General features: G+C 38.0%; 1 long non-coding RNA gene and 1 pseudogene across 1 annotated transcript; both read left to right on the top strand.

Annotated features, from left to right (window-relative positions):
- Positions 1-825: 825 nt before the first annotated feature.
- LOC113319666 lies at positions 826-2,620 on the top strand (annotated as a pseudogene).
- Positions 2,621-3,558: 938 nt separating this feature from the next.
- On the top strand, positions 3,559-5,034 carry LOC113319667. The gene is made up of 3 exons (XR_003345742.1): positions 3,559-3,891; positions 4,011-4,391; positions 4,489-5,034. It is a non-coding gene; the product is annotated as an uncharacterized LOC113319667 (long non-coding RNA).
- Positions 5,035-8,785: the final 3,751 nt, after the last annotated feature.

The raw sequence follows: 8,785 nt of genomic DNA, 5'->3' as shown, positions 1-8,785 counted from the left end.
ATGTAACTCGAATTTTGGTTTCATCAAAAACAATCAAGAAATAAACAAGGCCAACATAATATACAAGAAATAAACACACCCAAAAAAGAATTTCAGAAAAAAAAATGAACACACCCAAAAATTGAAATTAGTTTTCAATTGAAACCGAAAACCAAACTGAAATCAAACCTAAAATCAAACTGAAACCTAAAATCAAACTGAAAACCCTAAAATACAAATGAAATCTAAACCTAATAATCTGGTTACATCAAAATAGTGAAACAAAAACCATTGAAGAATAATAATCAATAAGATTTCTTACCCTTTGGAGGTGGTTTCGCTATTTTTTTAAGCTTATCATCTTTCTTTTTCTCCTGTTGATTTTTTTTCTTTGCCATTTTTGGTGTTTTTAGACTAATTAGTTCAGAAAAATGAAGCTAGTTAAGTCAAATTTTGCTTCAATGGTTGAAATACGTAACCATCGAAGAAGAGAAGAAGAAGAAATAACGAAACAAGGATGATTTTCGCTGCGGGATGAAGGTTTCAGAGCAGATTTGTGATTTTTCTGGGTTGGTTTTGAGGGAGTTGAAGAAGAGAGCGAGGTTTTAGAGATTTTTTGTCCGTTATGCAACGTTATAAAACATTAAATGAGTGGAGGTGGTTCCGACGTTTTCTTTTGGATTGAATCATGGGAGGGCAGTTAAGACAGTTTATGGTATTTGGGGTTTTTGTTTCATTTTTGTTTGGGCGGTTTTTTTTTGTGATGGGAGCGCCGATTAGACTATGTAAAAATATTATAAAGTCCAATATGCGGCCCGAACCCAACACAAAATCTTAAATGCTCGATTTTCAGATCCCCAAATCGCATTCCCGTCGTTCCCTAAAAAAATTCTAAACCCTAACTCCATTTCTATCCGAAATCACAAAGTGGAAAACAAGAAGAAGAAATCTGGTTCACCGAGTACCTCACTGACAATCAGCATCTATGAGGCCATCGTCGAACAGAGGACGTGGTGGTGGTGGATTTAGAGGAAGAATAAGTGACGGAGGTAGAGGTTTTGGAGATGGAGGTGGTCTTGGTAGAGGAGGAAGAGTTGGAGCTAGAGGCCGTGGTGTTGGTTTCGACAGAGGAGGAGGTCATGGTTGTGTTGGAATGAAAGTGGAAACAAAGTTAGTGTAGATCCACATCGACTTGAAGGTGTTTTCGTTGCTAGGGATAAAGGCAAAGAAGATGCTCTTGTTACTAAAAAACTGGTTCCTGGTGAAGTCTTTTTTGGTGAAAAAAGGGTTTCAGTTCAGGTGACTTTCCTTTTATTCGTTTGAGTGTCTTTTGTTGTAGTTGTAGTTTATTTTTATTCAATTTTGATTATTTCTTAACTTCAGAATGAAAATGGAGGAAAGGACGAGTTCAGGGTGTGGGATCCCTCAAGATCAAAGTTCGCTGCTGCTATTCTTGGTGGTGTTGATAATCTTTGGATTGTGAGTACTGACTGATTTTTCTTTCAGCATTATTAAAACAGTAGAGATATCTGATCAGATTCCACAAATATGAAATTAGGAACTTGTGTTGTGTAAGATATTGAACTTAATTGTCAAATAAAATTAAGGTACCAATTTTTATTGGGATACTTTGTCAAATAGTTGAATTTTGCTTTAGGTACCTTTTTTTTTCAGACTTGAGTAAGATCGATTGAAATTTTGGATTTTCAGGGTCCAAAAACTAGGGTCTTATATCTTGGAGCAGCTTCAGGCAATACTGTCTCTCATGTGTCTGGTATTACTGGACATACTGGTGTGGTGTATGCTGTTGAGTTATCAAATGAAAGGGGAAGAGATTTAGCCAACATGGCAAAGAAGCGCACAAATGTTATACCCATAATTGAAGATGCAAGGAATCCTGATAATTACAGAATGTTGGTCGGCATGGTTGATGTGATTTTCTGTGATATTACACAACCTGACCAGGTATTTCTGCTACTGAGCTGATTATTTACCTGTACTAGCAGCAGTATCTTTGCTGGGTAATGATGATAGCTTAGCATTATTTGTCCTTCTTGCAGGCTAGTATCTTGGCTAAGAATGCCAAATTATTCCTCAGAATCAATGGTCACTTTGTCGTATCAATCAAGGTAAAGAGTATTGTTTCAAAATCGGTGATGACATATGAGACTGAGAAAGTCTTTGCAAATGAATTGTATAAACTACAGAATCTCGAGTTCAGACCAACAGAGCAGGTTAATCTAGAGCCTTACTTTGATGCTGATCATGCTTGTGTTGTTGGTCGTTACCGAGTGCCAAAGGTGCCCAAGATCGTCAAGAAGCACGAGCCCTATGATTTCAGAACCGAGTGCCAATATGGAGAGCCCGTCAGCAAGCCATTCAACGTAGACAGACCAGATGACTTCATAAGCTATCGTTTCATAGAATTTTGTTGTGTTGTTTTGATTCAGAAGGGTGAATGTATTAAATTTAGGTAAAAGCATCCAACGTAGACAGACTGTATGACTATACTGTTAATATTAGAAGGTAAAGTCTGAAAGCAAAACACTTGTTTCTTGCTTTCTTCGCTGATCACTTTGTTTGTTGATGCTACTGTTAATATCAAATTAAGTAAAATGTTGAGACTAGTATGGTTCCTCTTATTCCCCCCCTTTGTCCCTTTTTTTTTACTTCTGTTTATTATCAATTGAATCTGCCTTTTATTTTGTGTTGTCCCTTTCTCTATTCACTTGCTTCTTTTTATCTTATAGCTGTTTTCGTTGTTCCTATCCTTTATTTATCTTTTGCATTTCTCTATAAATTAACCTGTCAGATCAGCCTTCTCCTGTTATCCTCTCGTTGGTGGGCGTTTGTAATCGTTTGCATCATGTTGTTGAGACGCTTGTCCTGGTATTTCTCGATTCCTCCCGGGCTTATCCTATTGGTCAACATTTAGTGGACCTGTTGCTCTGCTCATGTCTTTATGAAGTCAGTATGTAGTTTGAAATTGGAACCTCTCGTTCCATGGATCAATACAGGTATCCCATGTTTCAAGGTTATAAATATTTCTTATCTTTGATGGTTATTCATTCTTCATCTGGTTATCTCTGTTCATTCATTTCCTATTCAAGATGCTAATGGAACGGTACTTGGCATTCTACTAGAGCAACTATGCTAGAAGTTTTGGTTCATCATTTTCAAGATATCTCCACTTCGATCAATCCTCAACTGGATATGTGACTTCTCGACCTTATTTCACGTTGTATTTCATCTCATGATAATGAAACAGTTTACTGCAATACCTTCAGCTAATGAAATCAGAAGCATTGTGTTTCAAAAGCAATCATGGTGTGCTCCTAGGACATAATGGGTATGGGTATCAAGCGGGTTTTCGTAAACATTGTTGCGATGTAGTTGGATCTGATGTTATTTCCATGGTGCATGAATTCTTCTCGACAGGTATTTTGCTGCATCAACTTAATTTTACTTATCAAACTTTAATTCCCAAACATAAGTGTGCTCATACTCCATCAGACTCCCGTCATATCAGTTTATGTAATAATCACATACAAGATTATATCTAAGTTGATGGCAGTTTGGTTGAAACCTCTTCTTTCAAAATATGTTTCTCCTTGGCTAGCAGCGTTATGTACCGTGACGTAATATCATGGATAACGCGTTGAGTGGCAATTTCTTATTCAAATTTTGCAAAACTTGGGGTTCAGTGAGAAGTGGTGTTCTTTGGTTTATCAATGTATTATTAGTACCACGACTATTTCTTTGTTGCTCAATGGTTCTCCAACAGCCACTTTTTATCCTTCAAGTGGTCTTCATCAATGTGATCCTACTTCACCTTATCTTTTTATTCTGGAAGGCTTCCGAGGCATCATTTCCAATTCTGTTTCTTCTAATGTTATTCTGCCAGCTCCTCAGGTATCTCATTTATTCTTTTTGCCAATGGATGCATTTTCTTTACTCGTGCTTTTGGTTCTTGTATTACCAATCTCCTTCATCTTATTCAACAATTTTGTACAACATCTGCCTACTTTCAGAAATCTAGCATTCAATTTTGTTCATACTCAAGTCCTAGTGCTAGACGGGATGTTTCTCATATGCTGAACATGAAGCCTATGCCACTCCATGGAAAATGTTTAGGAATCAGTCTTTTTATCTCTAGGAACAAGACCAGATTCTAAGCTTCCGTAGTGGCAAGGTAAATAAATCAATCAAATCAGTCCAAGTACTCAAATACATTCAGCTCTGATACTATTGGTCAACATCAGTTCCTTTGTAAATCAAGGAAACAAATATCTACTTGTTTTTGCTTCTGCTATTTGGTCTCATATGTTGCGGATTGGACTTGGACAACTTTCAGAAATCTAGCATTCTTCTGTTACCAGTGCTCATGCTTTCAACTGAAAATTGGATCCCTCGTAATACCACTAACCCTTCTCGAGTTCAGTTGAACACTAAAGTTAGCTCTTTTATAGTTCAAGATTCTCACTTTTGGGGTTTTTGAATTTTCAACAGCACTTTCTCCTCATCAGGTGCAAGCCATATCTTCTATTCATTTAACGATGACTGGTCAGAATGTTCTCAGATGGCATAGTGATAACTTCCATAATTTTAAAGACATCAGAAAGTCTCCAGCTAGTGGTGGTTATACAAGTAGCTGTTAAGGGCCTTAAGAGCAACCACGGTCACGACCAAATTTAGGGACTAAACCCAAATTTGGTCTCAAAATGTGCCGCAACGGAAGGGACCAAACTCAAATTTGGTTGCCAAAATTAGGGTTTGAGACCAAATGTGGTCGTCAACCCAGACTAAACGAAGATATAGTGGGACGGAAGTATTAATAGCGTATGAAAGCAGGCGAGATTTTAGTGACCGTATGAAATCAAACGAGAGTATAATTACCGTTTGAAGATGGGGCGGTGATACAATTAGTGTATGAATCAGGCGCATCTATAAACTCCGCCTAACCGAATGCATGTAATACATACGCCCCAACACAGGCGTAGTTATATTGTACGCCTCAATGGGACGTTATTTTAATGTACGCCCTAATGGGACGTTGGTTAATTCACTCGTTTATTGGGATAATACATTATTAGAAGAAGATTAGTGGGCTAATACGTTATTAGAAGAAGATTAATGGGCTAATTTTTCCTGTAAATTCACTAATCAGGCGGTCATTAAGAGTGCGCTTGAATCAGGCGGTCATTAAGAGTGCGCCTGATATCAGACGGTCATTAAGAGTGCGCCTGAAACCAGGCGGTCATTAAAAATGCGCCTGAATTGGGGCGTTTGTTATACTTCCACCTGACTAAGAAATAGTCTTCCATGACTGTGTTTGATCACTGTAAATGCCAATTTTTTTTAACTTTTGGTCTGCTATTTGGCATTTGGTCGACTCCATGACTGTGATGCTCTAAGGCACATAATGTGCATCGGGAAGTTTAGTTGTATTATCTACTTTCCCCATGATCTCTTCTCTTCCATCCTCCTCTTCGGGTCGTGGGAAAAACAATTTCTCATTATCCGTTTCCACAGTCCTTGTAAAGGTTTAATCTCTCGTTCTGGTTCAAATTCTTAAACCATAACTGACTGGTTAGTCAACCCTGATTGAATTTTGTCAGAAATTAACTCCACCCCAATAATTTGAATAGATATTCTTGGGGTGCAAATAAACAAACTTAGTGGGTTCCAGATAGGGGTGTAAATTCGGGCAGGCCGGGCCGCCCGACCCAAAAACTAAGACCGGCCGGGCAGGCCAGGCTTAATATTTATGAGCCCGTAAACAAATTCAGGCCGGACAGGCCGGGTACAAGTAGATAAATTGCTACCCAAAACCCGCTTTTTATACGGGCAGGCCAGATCGGGCCGGACAGGCCACTATTTTGATTTTTTTTTTTAAGTTTAAATTTTCAAATGAACGGTATTAAATACAATATCCTTTCCTTTCCAACATCACATATCGTAAGTAAAGTGATAGTATTATTTTATATTTAAATTACACTGACAAATTTTTAATTTTAGGCTATAATAAATAATTAATTAGAGTACAATAAACTTTCTAATAAGAAAATATATTACCATTAATGTTTTGAAAAGGTTAATTATAAGTAAAAACAATTATATATTTTATTTTTCTTGACACAAAATTGACAATTATAAAATTGCAACTTTTAAGTCTTTTTAAGAGGATATTAAATGATTAATAGCACATATAAGCCTTTCAGGCTGTGCACCAGGCCGGGTATCAGGACGGGCATCATAATTAATCGCAAAGCCCGAGACCGCTCAATAAATTAATCCAAGCCAGGCCGGGTAGCCCGCAACGGGCCATAACCGGCTTTGGGCAATTTCAGGTACAGGCGGGCTTGGGAGGGTACGGGCACGCTGAGTTTTTTCGGGTAATATTTACACCCCTAGTTCCAGAACCAGAATTCTCCTCATCTTCTGATTCCTAAAAACAGGAAGTTCTCACAGTTAAAAGGCATCAAATTTATTTATTTTTTTCCAAGAGAAAAATTCATCAAAATTTCCTTTAAAAGAAAAATTCAATCTTTGATCAAAATTCATGGTTTTTAGGCTGCAAGATCTGTTCCCCCTCACAATTTCAGTTTTTTACGATTTTTTTATTTTAACTGAACTGTCTTCTTAGATTCAGATAACCTAATAGTTCTCACAATTCCTTCTTCTTCTTTCACGGATTTAGATTCAGATTTATACAGATGGGTGAAGAAAATGTAATTGAGAAAAGTGAACGGAGACTGTTTCCTTCACCATCGCAGCACCATGGCTAGTGACCCCCTACGGAAAATCAGGTACCCCCAGAAAACAAGCTTTTTACAACATATGTGAACCTAACAATAGAAGATGCAGTAGAAAATCTATACCTGAATTAATTGCAAAACATTATGTGCAGAAACCTAGTCATCAAGGTTGGTTAATTGTTATTTGTAATGATGATGAATATGACTACTCTCCTGAAAATCGTAAGTTTGCTGATTGTTTTCTTTGGAATCCTACAACGTTACAGACCAAACCACTACCTAGTCTATCAAAATGGTATGGTAAATCCACTTGCTATTATTTCGTGGATTGTGTCTTTGAGAGTGATGATTCAATGGTGTTATTCTTGTTCACCGATTGTTATGAAGGGAACTTTAGTCTTGTGTTTTTATATTGTCACCCGGGGGATAAAAAATGGAAAACATACAAGTGGTATTCAGATATCATACTTGCGCAGGATATGGAATCGCTAGATTATTTCAAAGGTAAGTTTTACGTTATGTGTATGTTTGAGGATAACTTGGAGATCGAGAAGCAGAAGCGTAGGGATGGCAGTATAAAACTTTGTGTTAGGATGTTCGAGGTGAGAGACAAGTGTTCACATCCATTCGTAGGAGGAATGGAAGCTTCTACTCCAATGTATAATTTTGTGGCCACTGATGACCAACTTTACTGCATTCCGATTATTTACACTAGGAGAGGATTTCGAAAGGTAATTATCAAAATACTTGTAATGAGGTTGGATTTTTCTGCAATGGCGTGGAAGGTGGTGTATAGTATTGGTGATCATGTTCTATTTATTGGAAGCAGCTCCACCAAAGCTTGCTGCTCTGCAGCTGAGACGGGGCTTGCCAGGGGTTGTGTGTATTTTACATTTCCTGGGGATCGGAGTTTGTATAAATTTGACGTACAAAGTACTGGTAATTCTGTTATCATGCCTTGTTTAAAGCTGCGAAAGCCATGGAAGGATTCGGAATTTATCATGATGCCTAACAAACGAAAAAGAAAAAGAAAAAGAGAGGAACATATCAAAAACATTGGCGTGAAGGATACAGTAGATGCGGTAGGATATAAAGCAGATGTAGTTGGTAAATCGGGAGGGAAATACAATGTAAGAGATTCTCATCAGAAACCATGTCCATGTGATATCCTTAATGAGGATATGGTGGAGTCTATAGCAAGCTCTCTTCATAGATTGGATTACATCCATCTTCGTTCAGTCTGTAAAGCATATCGAGCATTATTGCCAATGGTAAAGCATACATCCAGTTCTACTACAACAGGTACGTGCTTATCTCCGTGGCTGATGTTCAGTAGAGATCATAACTGCCCCACCTTCAGTTTTATTAACCCAATGCACAACAACGAGAGCTACCTCTTAAAGCTCTCTGATCTTGTGGGAACTGTAGTCCGTTTTCAAAAGGGAGGTTGGTTATTGTTATCTATGGGAAATAATGAATTATGTTTGTTCTTCTACAATCCCCTTACGAGAGAGACTATCAAATTTCCAGAATTGCCATATAATTTCACCTTCTCCAGTGTCTCATTCTCCTCCTTACCTACGTCACCAGACTGCGTGGTTTTCGCCATTGAACAAAATGGCTACCACGTCAATCTCTACTTCATCAGAAAGGGGGAAGCGTATTGGAGTTCTTGTCGCTTTATTAATTTAAATACCGAGATGTACACCCCGTCATATAACACTCCAGTTTTCTACAACGGGGTTTTGTATTCTGTAGATTACAACGGAAGTTTAGGTACATTTAACATGGAGGATTGTAGTTGGAAAGCTCTTGAGAAACTCCATCAGCCATTTGATTCTATTTATCCGAGTTTCCTGGTTGAGTGTGATGGAGAGCTTTTATTAGTAAAACTGGGTCGTCTCGGAACGCTGTTTGGGATTTTCAGACTGGATTCTTCCCGGATGGAATGGGTTGGAATGAAGAATCTGGGAAAGTATATGTTGTTCGTCAGCCACAGCTCATGTTTCTCAGCAATTGCTCCTCCAAATAGTCGCATGGAGAACAAA

Source organism: Papaver somniferum, chromosome 10, assembly GCF_003573695.1.
Source record: "Papaver somniferum cultivar HN1 chromosome 10, ASM357369v1, whole genome shotgun sequence".
NCBI lineage: Eukaryota > Viridiplantae > Streptophyta > Magnoliopsida > Ranunculales > Papaveraceae > Papaver > Papaver somniferum.
This window is presented reverse-complemented; position numbering and strand designations above follow the sequence as displayed.